Source organism: Sciurus vulgaris (assembly GCF_902686455.1).
Source record: "Sciurus vulgaris genome assembly, chromosome: 12".
NCBI classification, from domain to species: domain Eukaryota; kingdom Metazoa; phylum Chordata; class Mammalia; order Rodentia; family Sciuridae; genus Sciurus; species Sciurus vulgaris.
In genome coordinates, this window is record NC_136473.1 from 20825538 (window position 1) to 20846727 (window position 21190).

At 37.5% G+C, this 21190-nt stretch overlaps 1 pseudogene across 1 annotated transcript; it reads right to left on the reverse strand.

Annotated features, from left to right (window-relative positions):
* Positions 1 to 7672: 7672 nt before the first annotated feature.
* On the reverse strand, positions 7673 to 16537 carry LOC306641440 (DET1 homolog; annotated as a pseudogene). The gene is made up of 2 exons: positions 16444 to 16537; positions 7673 to 9406 (listed from the first exon to the last, which is right to left on the reverse strand). The product of its transcript is annotated as a DET1 homolog (transcript).
* Positions 16538 to 21190: the final 4653 nt, after the last annotated feature.

The window sequence follows — 21190 nt, forward strand, 5'->3', positions numbered from 1 at the left end:
AAATTTCTTTGTCCTTGGTTTGCTACTTTGCTTTCTAGTACCTTTTAGAAAAAGTGTTCATGGGTGTCAAAGTTTTGAGCTCTGATCTGGCAAGTCTGAAAAATATCTTTGTTGTACTTTTAATCTTGATTCCTTAAGCAGATGTAAAATTTTCCATTTTAAAATACTCCCTACCATCCCCTCTGATCATGTGTGTGTGTGTGTGTGTGTGTGTGTGTGTGTGTGTGTGTGTGTGTGTAAACACATGTGCACTTTAGTCTCATAGCTACTGGTGTTGTTATTATGTAGTTCAATATCAATCTGTCATTCCCTTTTCCCTGCAGTATCTGTTTTGACCAAGTTCCCTTTATTTCCTTTTGCTGTTTTTTTTTTAAAGTTTTTTTTAAATATCTGATGAATCTTGGCAGTCTATTCATAATTACAAGAATGATAATAAAAGAAGTATTTAGAAGACCTGTGTGTGTGTGTGTGTGTGTGTGTGTGTGTGTGTGTGTTTCGTTAATTAGTAACCCTCACTCTAGGGTGACCTGGTTTGGCTGTTCTGGGACTTTTGTGGTTTTCTCCTTTTAATTAGGTTGCTTCCTTGTTTGTTTTTTTGTTTGTTTTTTTGCTTTCTGATGATGACTTAAGTTTCAGCTTTTGCAGATCTGCTATGTTAATTTACCACTCCTCTGATTTTTTGATGATTTTTAATTTTTTGGTTACTGTGTTACTGCTCTCATTTTTTTTGTCCCATTGCATTCATATGAAAATATTTTTAGTGTCATTTAAGTGCAGTTTCTAGGGAGCACAGAGGGAAACAAATGAACTGAGCATGTAATATGAAGTGCAAATCCTTCTTCAGTTTTCTCACCTGTGAAATTGGGGAGTTGGAACTGACAATGTCTAAGCAATCAATATTTATCCTTTTCTGATGGGTTTGATCAAATCAAGATAATTATTTTTTCTCCTTCATGAAATTCAGCTAAATCCCATAGCAGGAGCAAACGTTAGAGGATAAACAGCCAGAGACCTCAAGTAAACCCAAAGCTCTGTAATGCAGTCAACGTCCTTAAGAAGGAAAAGTACTTTTCTATTTACAGCTCAAGGTAAGATTTAGAGTAAAATCTCTGGAGAAGGTCACACAGGGACTTACATTTCCAATGTGGCATAATGTGTGGAGAGCAAATTTTTCCCTAGACTCGAAGGCCTTGTGGAGTTGCCCAATGGGACAGAAAGGAGGGTTAAAGCAAAGGATCTAATGAACCAGGCATTGACGGGGGTAGCAACTGCCTCTTATGACTTTATATAGACCTAGCCCTGCCCACAAACCATAAAAACTAAAACCAAAAACACTATACAACCAAATAGTCCAAGCAAACAAACAAACAAACACCTGTTTCCGGAAAATTAGAGGCATCTTAAATACTGGAGAGTTTGCATTAATGGTTATGCTGACTCTTACATTTCTGTGGGGAATTTCATTTAGAACTGAGCATAACACCTTTTCTTTTTTCTGTTTTTTCAATGCTTTCTCTATGCTTTGCTTCTGGGAAGTTATTCAGGGAGCAGGAACGTGATAAATGCCAGAGGAGAATGGAACACAGGGATAAAAACAGGCCCATATCTTATCAGAAACCACTGGAAGATATGCACCATTTACAGAGAAGCAGGGAAATTATGATGGCCAAGGCATAGGGCGTAGGGCTCAATTATAAGAATTTTATCTTTGGGGAGATTTCTTCATCTTTCAGGTGAACTAAGTCTAACACAAAATCAATATGGCTGACAGTAGCAGCCGAAAATGTCTAGGTTTGCTTGAACTTTTATGCGTACTGAAAATAAAACAAAAACAAATAGAGAAGAAAATCCTAGTTGTTTTGGTGCTTGTGATCCACTTGGGACATAGTTAAGAGGAAATTTACCCAGCTAAGATCTATAGAAGGAACCATTTTGTATAGGGTCTCCTAATACAGAAACCTAAAACACACTAATCAGAGCAGTGATAATCAAGGTTTGCATCTAACTGCCTTTTAGCTCAGAGAGCAATGATACTGGTGATTTCCTTCAGTGTGCCCACCCCTGCCCTTTACATCTGAATCTGCCAACCCTCTTTATCTCTGATAGAAGTCTGACCCAAAGACAGAATCCCAGCCAGGAAATAAATATTGACAAGAAGCTCATGCCGGGAGTCTCTAGTTCCTACTTCCATCTATCAACTTTCCAATAATAGCTTTAAGCCAAAACCCCCACTTGGCCTCCTCCTTCAGAGGAGTAAGTATGTCATTTTATGCAATGTGAAAGGAGCTGCCAGGGCTGATGACTCCATAGTACAGAAGGAGGCCTGATTCCCCTGCAGTTGGACTATGCCCATTCCTTCCATCTCTGTGTCACCCAGTTTATCCTTCCCATTGCTGCCTACTCTGATCAAGCTGATCCCTGCGAAAACAAACAAACAAACAAGCACGTTTCATGCTCTACCAGTGCCTGCAAAATCGAGTACCAACTACTTTGTTTAACAATCAAAGCCCTCAATTTTGTCCCAACCTCATTATTCCAATTATCTTCCATTGCTATTCTACAGAAACTTCTCTCCAATCTGCAGACTAATTTAATGGTGTGGGAAAATGACAAGAGAAGACCCATCTCTCTCCTTCTTGAAGACTACTGTCTAAAGCAAAGCCTTTGCCTCTCCTTCCTCCTTCCTCTGGAAAACACAGGAAAATATAAAGAGATAAAAATCACAATCAATTCCTACTTCTCGAATGTCACCATTGTTAGCATATTGGTGTCTATTTTTTCCATGGCTTATTTATCTTAAAATAGTTTATACTATATGCATCTCATGAACTTAACACTCACAACTGGCAGTTCCAGGTCAGACCTCTAGAATATGCCTCCTCAACATCCTCATCACGTTCAAGGTTATCCTTGGCCTCAAACGCATAGATTAATTTTATCTCATGTGTGAACTTTGTATGAACAGAATTATTGAGTACATTTTGTGTGCCAGAATTTTTTACTCAAAATTACCTTCTTTTCATTTTTATCCTATTTTCTTATATTCAAAATGTCCTTTACGACCACATATAATTGCTTTGTATCCAGTTTTACAAACTTAGTCTTACTTGGAACGTTAAATCCATTTATAGTTAATGTAATTACTGATATTACTAGGTTTACATCATCTTCTTATGCATGTTTTATGTGGTCCATTAGTTTATGTTTCCTTTTAAATTTTTTTCTTTTTTTTAGATTATCAAAACTTCTTTTGATTGATTGAAAAGTGTTTTATTGAGTGATGGAGTAGGTGTCGGGGACTTGGCCATTAATTAAGGGAGATATACCTGACACGGGATGATGGGGGATAAAGAAAAGACAAACGGACACACATAGGGAGAAAAAGCTGGGGCCAGGTGGGTATCCAAACCCTGGTGAGGTTTGACTGACACCAGAGCTCTCTCAGCAAGTTTATTATATAGGTTTCATCATCAAAAGGTTAATTGTGGGAAGGTTTCAGCAAAGTAGGCAATCTGAAGAACATAGGACTGGTGAGATGTTAGGGTCATCTTATTCTGCTCAGAATCCTTTATCCCTGGGAGAAGGTGCTGAACTCAAGACCGCAACTGAAAACAGCTCTGCAGTTTGGCATGGAGCCTTCTCAGGCCAGCATCACCATAGCAACTGGGGCATCTCAACCTGCACCTTTGTACAGGTAGCTCCCAGTGCAAACACAGCCAGGAGTCAGTCAGAGGCCGTGATCTGATTCACCACTCCCCACAAGTAAGGATACTTTTGTCTGCAGTTAAGCAAGAGCAGTTCTTTCCCCACCTCCTTTGATATAGGTGTGCAAAGAGGACGGTTCATGGCAAAGAGATTTCCACTGTCTTTCTGGGGACAGAGTCAGGGACTTCCCTGGGGCCAAGATAATCCTACACCAATCTCCCCGCTGGGTAGATACAATCACCCCAGGCCACAGTGTCTTGGGCCTGAGTCCCTGAAGGCTTTCAGAGCAACTCCTTTCCAGTCATCTCCTTGGGTAAGGGCATCAGGCCTGGGCCACACACCTACCCTTGAACGTGGCAGAGGTCCTTCTGCAGGCCATACTTTAGGGAGCCAAAGTTGACTGAATAAGAGAGCTACCTTTTCTCCTGCGCCTCTTTCTTGAAGGTTTTTTCCTTCTTCCTCAAGATTTTTCTGAAATGCTCCATGACCTTACTGCTCCTGGTCATCTACCAGGATAGAACCACAGGAAGGGTGAAGGCATCAAGGGTTGTTTTTGTGCTGGATCTGAGGTATGCTGAAAGACTTTTGGTGTCCTTGTCCAGCTCTGCATGCATGTTGCAATTCACCGTCATGGCCTAAGTTACGTTCTTGAAATCAAGTCAAGGTACTGCAGAGTGGGGCCAGATGGGGCACAGACTTTCATGGGCATGGTGGTGGCTGAGCAGTGAGGAGACCATACTGAACTGGTCTGATCACTGTGTGGACAGACCCTTCCCCTTACTCCTCTCACCCTCCTTGAATGTTTCCACTCCAACTTCCAAATTATTCTGTATATATTTATTTTCCCTTCTTTTATCACATTAAGTACACATGTTTACTATACTGCTAGTGTTTATCCTAGCAGGAATGTGTACATCCTGATTTGGTTCAGTGCAAAAAGAAGTATTAATTTTACCATTTTTCAAATACTTTTAGAACCTCAACACCTTTTTTCTTAAACAGGAAATACTTCTTTTGTTTGTTTGTTTTTTTGTTTTTTGTTTTTGCAGGGCTGGGGATTGAACCCAGGGCCTTGTGCTTGAGAGGCAAGCACTCTGCCAGCTGAGCTATATCCCCAGCCCTAATACTTTATTTATTTATTTATTTATTATTTTTACAGAGTGCATTTTGATTCATCATACACAAATGGGGTAGTACCACTGAACACCTCCATCTTTTCTGTGCATCATTGTTATCTGAATTTTCGTTTTATGTGTATTTTAAACTCTACACACATTGCAAGTAATGATTTGTATGGTTGGTATTCATTATACTTATCTTTTCCAATATCCATTTTTCTAGCTTTATTAAAAATTATTGACAGATAAAATCATATATACTTAAAAAATGCAATGTGGGGTTGTGATATATGTTTATATTGTGAAGTGATTATGAAAATCAAGATCAACATATCCTTAATCACATAGTCACGGTTACCGTTGATTGCGAGTTGGATGAGTCCCTTCTATACTTTGGATGCTAACTCTTTACTACATGTTTAGCAAACATTTTCTCCCATTCCAAAGGTTGTATTTTCATTCTGTTGATCGTTTCCTTTGCTGTACAGAATCATTTTAGTTTGATATGATTCCGTTTGTCTTTTTTTTTGTTCTTGTTGCTAATGCTTTCGGAGTCAAATGCAAAAACTCATTGCTAAGGCCAATGTCAAGGAGATTTTTTTCTTTGTTTTCTTCCAGGAGTTTTATGGTTTCTGGTCTTATATGTAAATCTTTAATCCATTTTAGTTGATTTTTGTTTATGGTGTAAGTTGAGGGTCCACTTTCTTTTCTTTTGCACATGGATGTGTAGTGTGCCCAGCATCATTGATAGGACAGATTATTCTTTTCTCATTGTGTATTTTTGGCCACTCTGTCATAAATTAATTGTCTGTACACATGTGGGTTTGTTTCTTACCTTTTTTGTTCTGTTCCACTGGTTTTTTTAAATTTATTTTTATGCCAGTACCATATCATCTAGATTATTTTTACAGCTTTGCAGTATTATTTGAAATCAGGTAGTATGATACTTCAGGTTTTTTCCTCATAATATTGCTTTACCCATCCAGCATATGAATGTTAGCATTATATTTTTCTTCTTCTGTGAAAAATGTCATTGTAATTTTTAATGGGGATGGCATTAACTCTGTAGATAACTGGGAAGTGTAGATATTTTAACATTGATTCTTCTGATCCATCAACATGGAATGTCTTCCCATTTATTTGTGTCATCATTTTCTTTCATCAATATTTTATATTTTTCAGTATACAGATCTTTCTCCTCTTTGGAGAAAGTTTTTTTTTGTAAATAGCTCTGCTTTCTTAATTTGTTTTTCAGATAGTTATTAGGATGTAGAAATGTAACTGGATTTTGTATGTTGATGTTGTATCTTGCAAATTTACTGAATTTGTTATTATTAGTCGTAAGAGGTTTTTGTAGGCACTTTACTGTTTTCTGTACATAAGATCAGGTCATCTGCCAGTAAAGACAGTTTTACCTCTTCATTTCTGATACATATGCCTTTTATTTCTTTTTCTTTCCTAATTTCTTTGGCTAGAACTTTAGTATGAGCTGAATAAAAGGAGTAGAATAGAAGGAGTTGAATAGAAAGAGTAGGCTTACTTGTCTTATTTCTGATCTTAGAGGAAAGATTTCAGTTTTCCATCAGATATGATATTAGCTGTGGGCATGTAGTATATGGCCATTATTTTGCTAAGAAGCATTTCTTCTATGTGCAATTTGTTTAGAATTTTTTTCATGAACTGATGTTGACTTTCGTCAAATGTTTTTCTGAATTTTGAGATCATTACATAATTTTATTATTTTTGTTTATGAGGATTGTCACATGTATTTATTTGCCTATGTGGAACCATCTCTACATCACAGGAATAAATCCCACGTGATCATGGTATTGTCCACTTTTAATGTTAATGTGCTGCTCAATGTGGTTTACTAGTTTTTTTTTTTTTTTTTTTTTTTTTTAGGATTTTGCATTTATGTTCATCACAGACATTAGCTTGTAATTTTTTTGTGTGTAGTGACCTTGTCTGTATTTAGAATTGAGGGAATACTGGACTCATAAGAAGAGTTTGGGAATAGTCCCTCCACTTCAATATTTTGGAAGAGTTTGAGAAGCATTGATATGAACACCTGGAAGGATATTTGATAGATTTCACCACTGAAGCCATTTGGTTTTGGACTTTTCTTTGTCAGGATGCTTCTTATTATCGATTGAATTGCCTTACTTATTAGAATATTAAGACTTTGCATTTCCGCATCTTTTGGTCTTGTAGGTTGTAGGACTTTACCTATTCTTCTAGGTTATACATTTTTTTTGGGTATATATTTGTTCACAGTATTCTCATGATCCTTCGAGTATCTGTGGTATCAGTTATAATCTCTGAGTTTATTTATTCAAGTGGTTTCTCATTTCTTAGTGTAGCTAAAGGCTTGTCAATTTTTTTTTAAGTAAGAAAATACCAAGGTTTTAAATTTTTCTTATAAAGATAGCTCTGCTTGTTGGTAAGTGGAAAAACTGTACACAGTTTTCATGAGTAAACAAGATTTACCTGCTTTGGGCTGCATATCATAATGCCAAAGAAGTGACATGAAAGGGGTTAAAGTGTAATGCTTTTATCTTCACAGCAATAAAATGCTAAATAAAAATTAAATGGACTTTATCCACTCATCAATTGAAGGGCATCTAGGTTGGTTCCACAGTCTGGCTATTGTGAATTGAGCAGCTATGAACATTGATGTGTTAATTAATGCTGGGCATTCCCACAGGGAAAAGGCAAAAGGACTTCAAATCAATCAGTAGCAGTATTGTATACAATTTTTAAAAATCCCATTAGGAAGAGCCCTTGCTTCTCCCTGACTCTGTTCCATGTTGAGGTATACCAGTGCAGAACCCACAGAGCTGGTAGTTGGCATCATGTACTCTAGAGACCACTGAAATAAGGGGGCAAAGTCCTGGAAGATCAGATAACCTGTCTGTGGTCAGGGACCTACGTGCAGCAGTGTAGTATATGAAAGTTGACAACATACTCAGCATTAGTCCTCTGCAAAAGGCTCAAAAGGGTGAAAGGTGAAGGCAATGAGGCATCGCACTGTGTGATTGATGGGGCGGCCCAGTAAGCCTGCCTGGATCTCAAACTTGAGCAGGCCAGAGTCCTGGGCATAGAACCTGAGGGGGTGATCTCCACAAGTCTTGGGTCGCTCCATGACCGACACCCACTTGTCATCATAGCTGAAGAGAGACAAATCCAGGTAGGGGCTGCCACTGTAGGACTGTGCACTGATGGGGAGCTGACCCAGCAGCCGGTGCACAGCCTCTGAGTGCCCTCCATACTTGGCATTTATAATTGTGTCTTTGAACCGGCGCTGGATCTGCCTTGCAAAATTGTTGCTGGAAGCTGAGCAGGGAAACAGAACTTCATTGTGCAAGGTAGCATTGCGGAAGAGATCAAGAAGTCCTCAAAGAGTTCCAAAAGCTCATCCGAAGTATTCTCAAACACGGCAATCACCTCCGTTGTCACCATATTGTACGCTACAAAGAAAGATGCCTGAGATGGATCAGTGACTCGCAGTGTCACTACGTCCTCACTGGTATACTTGATAAACAGGTGGTTTTCATCCAGAAGCTGCATATTCCACATACGCAGCTGAGACAGCTGGTCAAAGTACTGGAAGAAGTGCCTCTTGGCCATTGCACTGCCATCCTGCTCTGCTCGGCGCCACAGGTACACCAGTAGCCGGTGTTTCAGGGAGTTGATGAAAGGATCCCTGAAGGGATTGGCCATGCCTGTCTGACTCCCGCTGTACTGCAGGGAAAACGGCTGACACAGTGAGCTGGTCATCTTCATAGCAGAAGCGGCCAATGGTTCGCACGTCGATGAATGTGCCTTCAGGAGTCACCTGGAAGACATGGATGGTCTGCTGCTGCACAGACAAGATGGCCAGAATGTTTGTATACAAGCACAGCCCTTGGTTGTGTGACAGGACCACTTTATCACACTTGAAAGTGCGCGTATCACATAAGCGGCCCGTGTGAAGGTCAATGACGTGGAGGGAATAGTCCTCTAGAGGAGACCGTGGATTTGGGGTCACTGATTCACTGTTCCGATATACCTCATGGAAAAGAGGGTGAGGCTCGTCCGGGAGGTAGGCAGCAGAGCCCACAATCACACACCGGCAATCACCATGAAGAGGCTACACTCCGGGTTCAGGTGCTCGCCATTGGCTGCCACATTTGTAATGTGCAGCAAAACGAAAAAGCGTTCAAAAAGCCTACCCCTGACGTTGACTGACCGCTGGGCATTGCCATTGAATAGGATCTCCCCCTCACATCCCTGCAATCGGTCCTCTGCTGCCCGGCAGCCCTGGTACTTATGCATTTCAAGAGATGTCTGGTCAGAAGAAAAAGCAATAAAGTAGCGTCCATCAGGTGAGAATTCACGCAAGAAACAAGGAGGTTTTTCAACGTTGACAACTGTGAAGTTAGGGAAGACATTCTGGTGGAACACTGGAACCTGGTGCCAGTGGGTACCTGCCTTGCCTGAACTGATCCGCCGCCTTTCCAAACGGTGAATGACATGTTTATTTTGTATTCTTCAAGGTTTAATAGTGGAAGCATGATGATCCACTATCACATCTCTGTCGGGTCCTGGTTCAAGGGGCTGGGGCGAGGGAGGCCGCAGTCAGCTTGGTGCGCACCTCCCCCGGCCCCGCCCCCGCCATGCCTCTGGTCCTGGGTTCCCAAGGCTTGGCAATTTTATCTTTTAAAAAATCCTCTGGGTTTCATTGAAAAAAAAAAAAAAAAAAACCAGAAAGCTATTGTTTTTCTGTTCTCCATTTCATTTATTTTTTTTTTCTGTTCTAATCCTTTCTTCTCTATACTAACTTGAGCTTTGTTTCTTCTTCTTTTCTAGTTACTTGCAGTATAAACTAAGGTAGTTTAATTGATATCGTTCTTTTTCTTAGTCTGAGTATTTATCATTGTAAATTTTCCCTTAGAACTTCTTTTTTTTAAGTTTTTTTTTAGTTGTCAATGAACCTTTATTTTATTTATTTGTATGCAGTGCTGAGAATTGAACCCTGTGCCTCACACATACCAGGCAAGTGCACTGAGCTGTAACCACAGCCCTCTGCCTTAGAACTTCTTTTGCAGCTTTCTAAAAGTTTTAGTGTCATTTCCCATTTTCATTTGTCTCAAGACTTTTTTTTTCCCTTTTGATTTTTTTTTTTCTTTGTCCCATTGGTTTTTCAGGAATATGTTGTTTAATTTCTATATGTTAAATATCCACTTTTTTTCTCTTGATACTGATTTCTAGTGTCATACCATTGTGGTCAGAAAAAAATGCTTGTTGTGATTTTCTCTCTTTTTAATTTGTTAAGATATGCCCTGTGACATATGATTTATCCTAGAAAATGTTCTGCGTGTGCTTGAGAATAATGTCCATTCTGTTGCTTTTGGATTGAATGTTCTATATGTGTTTGGTAGGTCTACTTGACCTAAAGCATAGTTTAAATTCTTTTTTTCTCATTGATTTTCTTTCTGGATAATTTATCCATTGTTGAAAATGGGATACTGGAGTTCTCCACTATTATCAAATTGCTGCTTATTTCTTCCTTAGATCTATTAATATTCACATATATATTTAGGTACTATAATGTTGCAAAAATTACCCATTGTTTGGGTAATAGAAAAGGTGAACAAAAGTAGAGCAAAAATATTAAAAATATTGAATGCATTCTGGGGGAAATATGTATACATATCATTTTAATAATTAATTTAAATACTGCCACATAATTTTCATCATTTATACTTCTAACAATTGATATGGTACAAAACAAAGCAAAACAAGGCAAGATAAAAATTACATGTAATGTAAGTCACAATTGATAAACACTTGAAAGGACTACACAAACTTCATTTAAAATGATTATCATTTCATTAACAAAAGGTTGGGCCTAAATAAGGGACCAAGTGGAAAAAAAATGAAATCATTTTATTTGGAAAAGAGGAAGATGAATCAAAAAATAAAGGAGCTGACGAGTATACCAATAGTAATCTCTTATTTGTTTTACAGTAAGCTGCCTCGAACTCTCTGTGGAATGAAAAGGGTATAAAGTATTCAATCAATCTCTCACTCACTAAAGGTGGAAGGTAGAATTACAACTATGTCACCCATTCTACTATTTCTGAAACTTTCTTTTCCAGTTTTCCCTCTTCTTGATAGTGTTGCAGTATTTCAAAAGTGTTTATTGAAACTTTCTCCTTGGATTATTAAAGCTAAATTCACCATCACCTTCCACCCACCAATTCACCCACGAGTTCCTTTTCCACTCCCTGTCAACTGCACCCTCATTTTCTGCTCTACAAAGGTCTAAAATTTTGAGTCATCATTGACTCATTCTTTTCATCTTCTGATTTTAGTCACCATGAAATCCTATATAATCGTTTTGTAAAATGACTCTGGATTCTATCCATCTGCCTGCAATTTCATAACCTCACCACCTTGTCCTTGTGTAGCCCAAATACTCCTTATTTTCTGAATCTCTATGCTATGTCAGTTCAGAGACATAGCACTTGGACTGAAAAGTAAAAGTGATGGCAGTTCAAGTCTTTACTCCTTCTCTCAAGAACTTCACAGTGTAAGTGGTTAACAGGAAGGTTCTGGAGCCACATCATCTGAGTTAAACTTGTTTCTGACAATTCCTAATAGTGCTTCCACTATTTTGCCTAAAAAATAGGAATAATAATTGTACCTACATCATATACAGCATAGGATTATTATGGGAATAAAATGACTCCATACATGTAAAGCATTTATACAGATGTCTGATACATCAAAATTTATGATTTTTATTATTGTGAAAAATCTGTATTAACCTCTATCACTACAAAAGGGCATAGTAACTGGTTTTTCCCTAAATCATCCCTCGACTACACCACTCTATTTCATTCTCCCCCAGAAGTCAGCCCACACTGCTTTTAGTATTTCTTGCCAATTTTTCAACTTTCTGGACACTTTTCTTGTATTTGTCCAAGGTAAATACCTTTCTCCATCTGTAAATCCTTTCGAGTTTTTCAAACTGTCTACTAAGGAGACAATGGTGAAAGCAATCTGCCAGGGACAGGTGACAAGGGACGCCTCTCACAATAGAGAATTCTACAAACAGACTAATAGAAAGTCAGTCTTATTCTAATCTTTATGACATGCCAGCAATTCTTAAAAAATATCAGTGATGAACTACTTTTCCCCCTCTTTCTTCCAAAGTTTCTATTGATCTAGTTATTGTGGTGGTTGTTGAGTTTTAATAACCTACATTTGTAAATATAAAACATACACACATATATATAAATATGCTCTGAGACATTTCATTTTTATTAATTATCCTGTAGTCAATATTGGATTCTACCTTTGAATCAATTCTTTTTAAAAAAATACTTAATTTTTTTTTATTTTTACAGACTGCATTTTGATCCATTGTACACAAATGGGGTACATCTTTTCATTTCTATGGTTGTGCATTATGTAGATTCACACCACTCGTGTAATCATACATGTACGTAGGGCGATGATGTCTGTCTCAGTCCACCATCTTTCATACCCTCCTCCCTCTCATTCCCTTCTACATAATACAAGTTCCTTCATTCTTCTCTCACTCCCCCCCCCCATTACATATCATCAAGAACTCTTATTTGCACAATTGGCCCCGGCACACATCAACTAAAATCAGGCATGCATTCTTTCAAGAACAAGTTCACAAGAGTTTAGGGTCATTTCAGCACGATTTTCAGTTCCCCATTCTGTGATTTTGCACATTCCCGCATTTAAACAGTACTTTTAAAACAGGCAGGGATGGCACAGTGACTGCAACGATGAAGATACTGAATTTAAGTCACTTCCATCTTGGCAGTCTGCGGGACCACTCGGTTTTAATGGGTGTGTAAAATTTTAAAAAAAGAAACAGAACTTCAATGCATATTTTACTAAATTTGAGTAATGGGGAAATTTATTCTTTCTATCATTATTCCAAATCTAAGGAATGCATCAAGAAAACGATTCATTTAGATAATTACAGGATTACTTCTGATTAATAACAGCAGCCATGCCATTATTAATTGAATTGCTTCTGTGTTTCAAATTTTCTCACTTGGATCTCTTTCTATATCCCTGATCTACATGACAGAGATCATGAAGTCTGGTTGGCTGACATGGCATACTTTTTAGAACAGCATGTAGGTGGCCTGGGAAAACCCACACACAGAATCACTCCATTCCAGGTTCATGGACTGCTGTGTTGGCCTCCAATAGAACCAGACTCTGACCCTCTTGTTAAACCTTTCTTTCATCTCTAACTCCTTCGCTGAACCCCATGTTACTGCATCACATTCGATTTCTCTGCCTGACTCTCAATGCCCTAGTTACTCTATCCCATTTCATTGTTCTTATGTGCTTTCCATCTCCCATTTCACTTAAAATAAAAACAAAAACCATAGTTTACAATCTTGTGTCCTGCATGGTTTCAGCATGCAAGCAACCATGGTATTGAATCAGTTATTGAACATCACCGTGATCAACTATTGCCAACGTTGAAACAGTATCATCAATTGTTGATACTCACAAGTAGAACGCAAAACTTTATTGGAAAAGGAGATTATAGGAATGTCCTGTATGCATCATAATGCTAAATCTAGGACTGAGGACAAAATATTCCTTATAGTTTCTCTTTCAGTCCCCACAGTGTTAGCAAAAATTCCTCCTGACCTCACCCCCCACTTCACACTTTCAGTATAGGGAATGTTTTGTCCATGGGTGGATGCTGAGATGGGAATTTCCCCAGTGTTTTTATTATTATATTGTTTACATCAGAAACAAGTAGTATCATTTCACCCTTGAAGGAAAAACTGTGTCAAGTGAGAATGTTACATGTGTCAAGTTCAAATTCACATCCACTTTGATTTTTGCTTCTACCTCAATCCTTCAATACAATTTCAGTTTACTCTGGTTTGGAGCATGTCTTTCTTGTTTAGCTTTTATTTTTCTTGTGTTTCTAGTTTCCTTTTCACTTTTTAAATCTTCTTACGGTATGCCTGCATCACATCACTAAAATAATCCATTTGCTCAGTCACGATACCTGTTGCATTAAGTCTACTTTCTCCTTGAAAATATTCTCTACAGACTTCAAAATTTGTTTTCCTAAGATCAGTTGATCTCTAGTTCTCTGACAGCCATTTTTTTTTTAAATTGGGATTTCCAGAAAACACATTAAACTCAGGGTTTCTCTGCCCTAAGGAACGAAGGGCTTGGAAACTAGCTTCAGGGAAGCCATGCAGACTGGAGCCAAATGGAATCCTGGAACCAGATACCATGACAAACTTGAAATGTGCCATTTTCTAAAAAAAACAAAAAGGAGTTTCACAGCACACATTATAGAAGGTGCCCTGTTTACCAGAGCCAGATAGAAGGGTCCTGTGTTGGCTGTGGGAAACTTGGCATTCTATAAAAAGCCAACCAGACCTCTTAAAGTAATTTTAAGGTCATTTTTCAACTAGCTTTGAGTACGAAGAAATTGAAACATGGGTGAAGTGATGGAAGATGGGGACTGGTCACTGAGGTCTTTCAAGCCTGTGCATGGTTGCTCACCTGTGATACCATCCAGAGGCTGAGGCAGAGCATAGCGATTTCCAGGTCAGCCTCAGAAGCCTAGGGAGACCCTGTCTCCAAACAAAACTCTTCCAAGGCTGCATATGCCACAGGGTGCAGACATTATTCGTGAAGTGTGCTTTTTAGTTTTAAAAATCATTTAAATCATTTTGTTAAAGTAATATATATATATATATAAAATATATATAGTTTTAAGAAAATAACATAAATTGTTATAATGACAATTAAAAAAAAATAGTACTTTGTACCATTTCTCCCCAGCTCTTTACACTTTCCAGAGGAAAATTTTAAATCATCTTAGCTTCTGTTGATAGTTATGTTAATATCTTAAATAATTTCTTAATTTATCCAGTTTAATCATTATCTCCTTTCTGGTATGAGGAAATGTAAGGGCTCAAACCCTTTCATTACTTGTAATAGATAGTCTCTGGACCTTTTCAATCTGAAAGTTTTTGTTGTAACTTTGAGAAATTTTCCTTCCTTCCTTCCTTCCTTCCTTCCTTCCTTCCTTCCTTCCTTCCTTCCTTCCTTCCTTCCTTCCTTCCTTCCTTCCTTCCTCTCTCCCTCTCTCCCTTCCTCCCTCCCTCCTTTCTTTTCTTTTCTTTTTTTTTTCTTTTCTTTTCTTTTCTTTCTTTCTTTTGTACCTGGGATTGAACCCAGGGGTACTTAACCACTGAGCCACATTCTCAACCCTTTTTCACATTTTATTAAAAGACAGGGTCTCACTGAGTTCCTTAGGGCCTTGCTAAGTGGCTGAGGCTGGCTTTGAACTCAAGATTCTCCCACTTCAGCCTCCCCAGTAGCTGGGATTATAGTCATGCACCTCCATGCCCAGCCCTAAGGATATTTTCTTGACTTTAATTCCCTAAGGTTCAGATAGGAGGAGTCCCCCAAAAGCTTCTGCATTAATTCAGGAGGTGCACTGATTAGATTAGGAGAGCTGCAACCTAATCAGTTTGTCCAAATTTGAATGAGTGGTTGGTAATTCTAGGCAGGTGGGATGTGGCTGGAGGAGGTAGGTCCCTGGGTGTGTTCCAGCACACCCTTCTCACTGGCCAGCCATTCACAGAGCAGTTCTCCACCACCCCATCCTTCTGCCATGATGTTCTGCCACACTTGGGCCAAGAGAAATGGAGTTGGGCCATCATGGATTATACCTCTGAAACCATGAACCAAAATCCACTTTTCATCCTCGAAGTTTTTCTTGTAGGGCATTTTGGTCACAGTGACAAAAATAGCTGATGAACACATCTCCCTTTCTTCAGAAAATCGGGGTAATATTCTGAACTTCTCGAAGACTTCTGAGGAGACTTCTGAGTTTTAAAAGTTCTAATCTTTGTGCTTCCTCACTGATCACTGCTTAGCTCTTCCTTCAACTTCTTTAAGAGTGGTCTTTTCCCCTTTATATTGAATCTTCTCTTTAAAGACCTGGTGATATTAAAGGCAAGGCATAGAAAAGCTGAGTGGCAATTCCGTGTGTGCTGAAGTTTTCTGTCATTTCAAAAGGCTAGTCCCCTGAGCGAGGGGGTCCCAGGAGCCTCAGATCTCCTACCTGGAGGCATGTCGTGGCCTGTGTTGTACCCACAGGGAAATGGGGGATGACCTCTTCTATGCTCAGGTTTTCTGTTGTTCATTTTTCAGCCCATGTTTCCTTCTTCTTCATCCTATGGGGAGGGAGTCTTTCATTCCCTAGTCTTTTCAGGGAAGCAAAGGGAGGCTTTGGCTTCATGGTTTTCCAAGTCCCTCTTGACAACATGTCTTATGGTGGCATTTCTTCCTCCCCACAACATGAGATTTCCATCTGACATCCTTCCAGAAATACTGTAAATCTGTTTAAGTCTATGGAGCATTGATAATCTCTTTCTTAATTCTCATTGTCCTTGTAATTTTAAATTCTCATAATTTCATTTTAGTTGGTCTTGGCAAGGGGAAGAAGTATGCAGGAGGCTATCTTTAAATATTCGTCCTATAGTTTACTTTTGTGGCACTCCTGGGTACACTGGAGATCAACATTTTCAGTCCTTACCGGTCAGGTCAGCAAATGTCCATATTTGGTCCCCACGCTTGGTTTTAAGTGACTCATTGTCACGTTCCCCTAGATGTTTGGAAGCTTCTGTCATCATCCAGTTGGGTTCTTGCTGATGGGTAAGTACGATGTCAGGATGATCCTTGCTTCTTGACTGAGCATTCTTTTATTCTCTTTGGGAAATTTCAGTAATTTTCTTATCTGAAACAAAACTTGCTCTAGATGTTGTTAAAATAAAATTGATCCTATTCAGCATACAGTAAGTCATTTCAACCTGAAAATTTCTTTTTTTTTTCGGATTTGAGAATTTTTTTTACTGCATATTTACTTATTTTCTCCCATCCAATTTTTCTGAAAATTAATAAAGCTTCTAAAATACATAAAAATAGCAACAAAAAAGATCAATAGACTCTGGATGAAAGGAACTCATTAGCAAATATATTTGATTAAAAGAAAAATTCCCAATAGCAACAATCTATAATGTGCCTAGGAATAAACCTAACAAGAAATAAGCAGAACTTCATGCAGAAAATAGTTATTTTAGAAAGATTATTTAGAAATAAAGCACTTGGCTTAATGGAATTGCATACGATATGCCTAAATGGGAAGATTCACTCTGATAAAGAATTTTTATTAATTTAATCAACAAATCCCTTAAGTTTTTTTTTTTCCTTTTGTGTTTCACAAGTTGTCTGGAATTATATTTGCATAAAGAGAGCGACATATAACAAAGACTATCTGACAAAACAGCTGGAAACTATAAATCTCTAGTATGTGAAAAGTACATAAGCTGTTCAATAGAACAGAACCGTGGATCAAGAAATTGACTGAAATATAACTGTGAATTCATAATTAGTGGGGAAATACAGGCTGTTAACAGATGTTCTTAACGAATGGTAGGAGTAAGACATTCTTAGACTTTTGGAAGAGAGTCAATCAATCTGAATGCAATATCTCTTATAAATTCATGTGGATCAAAATCTAAAGCTTAAAAATGTAAGCCATGAAAGTAACTGAAGAAAATGTAGATCTGTTATTTTAGAATCTTTAAAAAGAAGGTGTTTCTAAACATGAAAAAAAAAAAAAAAAACTCAAATGATGTGGAGGAAAAGATACCAATTTCTTGAGACAAGTATTTTAATCTTTACTATTATTAAAATAGTTCATAAAGTAAAATGAGAAACTGCAAATTGGGAGAAAAAATTTGTAATGACTGTATTTTTTTCTTCAATAATCAAACATATCTTTGAAACAATAAGACAAACAAATCAAATAGAAAATGGTCAAATGATTGTGAGAAGCTCACAATCAACAGAGTGAATAAAATAATGCAACATTTTAAAGATTTTTTTTCCATTTTCACAATTTAAAGTATTTTTAAAATAATGATAAAATATTTATGAAGTAAAATTTAATGGCTTTTAAGTGTATAGTTTAATAGTGTTAAATATAGTGACATCATTGTACAATTTCTAAACTCATTTCATTTCTTGAATCTGAAACTTGATATCCATTAAATAACAATTCTCCATTCTTCCCTCTCCTCCAGTTCCAGGTCACCACCCTCTTTCATTCTTCTTCCTTCCTTCCTTCCTTCCTCCCTTCCTTCCTTCCTTCCTTCCTTCCTTCCTTCCTTCCTTCCTTCCTTCCTTCCTTCCTTCCTTCCTTTCTCTCTCTGTTTCTTTCTTTCCTCTCAAGAGTGACAACCTTACTTGCTTATTTCACTTAGCATAATGTCCTCAAATTTCATCCACATTGTAGTATGCTTCAGAATTTCCTTCCTTTTATATAAAGAACTCAAAAAAATTAACACCGAAAAACCAAATAACCCAATTAATAAATGGGCAAAGGAACTGAACAGACACTTCACAGAAGAAGAAATACAAATGATCAACAAATATATGAAAAAATGTTCAATATCACTAGCAATTAGAGAAATGCACATTAAAACTACACTGAGATTTCATATCACTCCAGTCAGAATGGCAATTATCAAGAATACAAATAACAATAAATGTTGATGAAGATGTGGGGAAAAGGTATACTCATGTATTGCTGGTGGGACTGCAAACTGGTGCAACCACTCTGAAAAGTCATATGGAGATTCCTCAGAAAACTTGGAATGGAACCACCATTTGTCCCAATTATTCCACTCCTTGGCATATAACCAAAGGACTTAAAATCAGCATTCTATAGTGATGCAACCACATCAATGTTCATAGCTGCTCAACTCACAATAGCCAAGCTATGGAACCAATTAGGTGCCCTTAACAGATAACGGATAAAGAAAATATGGTATATAGACACAATGGAATATTACCCAGTTATAAAGAAGAATGAAATGATGACACTTGCCAGTAAATGGATGGAAATGGAGAATATCATGCTAAGTAAAATATGCTAATCCGAAGAAACCAAAGGCAGAATGTTCTCTCTGACTTGTGGGTGCTCACTCACAATAGGCAGGGGGAGGGAGATGTGGTAGTTCACAAGATTTGACAGGGCTTATGGGGGGAAGGGAGGGAGAATGGAAATGGGAAAGAGAGTAGAATGAATCAGACATAACTTTCCTATGCTCACACTTGAATACATGAGCAGTGTAACTCCACATCATGTACAACCACAAGAATGGGAAGTTATACTTCACGTATGTATGATATGTCAAAATACATTCTACTTTCAAGTATAATTAAAAAGAACAAATTAAAAATTTTTAAAAAAGAAGAAGCCAAATAGTTGCCTAAATATCTCAAGCTTTTTGCAGATTTTAATGTCCCGAAGTGGGTTCCTATGCTTGGCAATCATTTCATAACTATTCATTTTAGCAAAATAAAAGACATGAAAGACTTTAAACAGAGAATTTCCTTCCTTTATAAACCTGAATAATATTCCATGTCCTATATACACCACATTTTGCTTATCCATTCATCTATACCCAGATACTTGGATTGCTTCTAATCTTTTGACTATTGTGAATAATGTTGCTATCAATATTGTACAATATCTCTTGTACCCTGTTTCCAATTTTCATGTATATATCCAGAAATGGAATTGTTGGATCATATGATAATTTTATTTTTAAATTTTGAAGAACTGCATATTATTTTCCACAACAGCTGCATCATTTTACATTCCCATCAACTATGCACAAAATTTTAAATTTTTCCACATCATTACCAACATTTCTCATCATCTATATTTTTTATAGTCGTCATTCTATTAGGTGTAAGGTAGTATTTCATTATGATTTTCATTTGCATTTCCCTAATAGTTAAAGTTATTGAACATTTTTTTCATGTACTTTCTAGTGATTTGTTATCTTCTTTGGTGTCATGTTTATTCAAGTTTCTGCCCATTTTTTAATTTGATTGTTTTTTATTATTGAATTGTAAGAGTTCTTTATATATTCCGCTTATTAACCATTTACCAGATATTATTTTCAAATATTTCCCCCTATTCCATAGATTGTCTTTCACTCTGATTATGTCCTTTAATAGGAAGAAGCTTTCAATTTTAATGTAGTCCAATTTATCTATTTTAATTTTGTTGCCTGGGCTTCTAATAAATTATCCCCCACAAAAACCCCATATCTAAATCCAGTGTCATAAAGCATTTGTCCTATGTTTTCTTCTGAGAGTTGTATAGTTTTAGCTCTTAGATTAATATCTATGATCCATTTTTAATTAGTAGTTGTATGTGGATTAAGGTAAGTATCCAATTTCATTCTTTTGCATATGGATATCCAGTTTTCTCAATGCCATTTGTTGAAAAGACTGTTCTTTCCCCCTTAAATGGTGTTGGTACATGTCAAAAATAATTTGACCATATAGGTGAAGATTTATTTTTGGGTTCTCTACTCTGTTCCATTCATCTGTATGTCATCTTTCTGTCAGTATGACGATGTTTTGATTACTATAACTTCATAATAAGTTTTTTTTTTTATTGTAAACAAATGGGATACATGTTGTTTCTCTGTTTGTACATGGCGTAAAGGCATACCATTTGTGTAATCATAAATTTACATAGAGCAATGTTGTTTGATTCATTCTGTTATTTTTTCCCTTCCCCCCACCCCTCCCACCCCTCTTTACCCTCTATACAGTAGTTCCTTCCTCCATACTTGCCCCCCTCCCTAACCCTAACTCTAACCCTTCCCTCCCCCCCATTATGTGTCATCCTCCACTTATTAGCGATATCATTCGTCCTTTGGCTTTTTGAGATTGGCTTATCTCACTTAGCATGATATTCTCCAATTTCATCCATTTGCCTGCAAATGTCATAATTTTATCATTCTTTATGGCTGAGTAATATTCCATAGTATATATATACCACAGTTTCTTTATCCACTCATCAATTGAAGGGCATCTAGGTTGGTTCCACAGTCTGGCTATTGTGAATTGAGCAGCTATGAACATTGATGTGGCTGTATTTCTGTAGTATGCAGATTTTAAGTCCTTTGGGTATAGGCCAAGGAGTGGGATAGCTGGGTCAAATGGTGGTTCCATTCCAACTTTTCTAAGGAATCTCCACACTGCTTTCCATAGTGGCTGCACTAATTTGCAGCCCCACCAGCAGTGTATGAGTGTACCTTTCTCCCCACATCCTCGCCAACACCTGTTGTTGCTCGTATTCTTGATAATCGCCATTCTAATTGGGGTGAGATGGAATCTTAGGGTGGTTTTGATTTGCATTTCTCTTATTACTAGAGATGTTGAACATTTTTCCATGTGTTTGTTGATTGCTTGTA